This window comes from Penaeus monodon, chromosome 29 (assembly GCF_015228065.2).
Source record: "Penaeus monodon isolate SGIC_2016 chromosome 29, NSTDA_Pmon_1, whole genome shotgun sequence".
Classification (NCBI taxonomy): domain Eukaryota; kingdom Metazoa; phylum Arthropoda; class Malacostraca; order Decapoda; family Penaeidae; genus Penaeus; species Penaeus monodon.
The window spans coordinates 20,505,379-20,505,649 of NC_051414.1; the positions used below are offsets into that span (position 1 = coordinate 20,505,379).

Here is a 271-nt window from a genome sequence, read left to right on the forward strand (position 1 = left end):
AAACCACAGCGGTGCAGTCGGGAACCAAAATCCATAAAGATATTAATGAGATCTTTATGGCCACCAAGAAAAACCTCTATCCAGGCGTATCTCAAATCTTATCTAAATTTCATTAGCTGTAGTTAGCCCCATGATCTGGCCGTAATGATTCTTATTATTATTATCTCCAATGATAATCGATTGTCTCCTAAAATCACATCACAGAAAAATTTACTCTCGAAGGGAAAAAAATTATAATGTTCATGTGTCTGTCTCCTAAGTTGATGAGGCA

At 36.2% G+C, this 271-nt stretch overlaps 1 protein-coding gene across 1 annotated transcript in view; it reads right to left on the minus strand.

The window, feature by feature from the left end:
- LOC119591767 (cadherin-related tumor suppressor-like) overlaps window positions 1-271 on the minus strand; it is a gene marked incomplete at its 3' end in the record, with an annotated part of 104,813 nt that overhangs the window by 62,700 nt on the left and 41,842 nt on the right.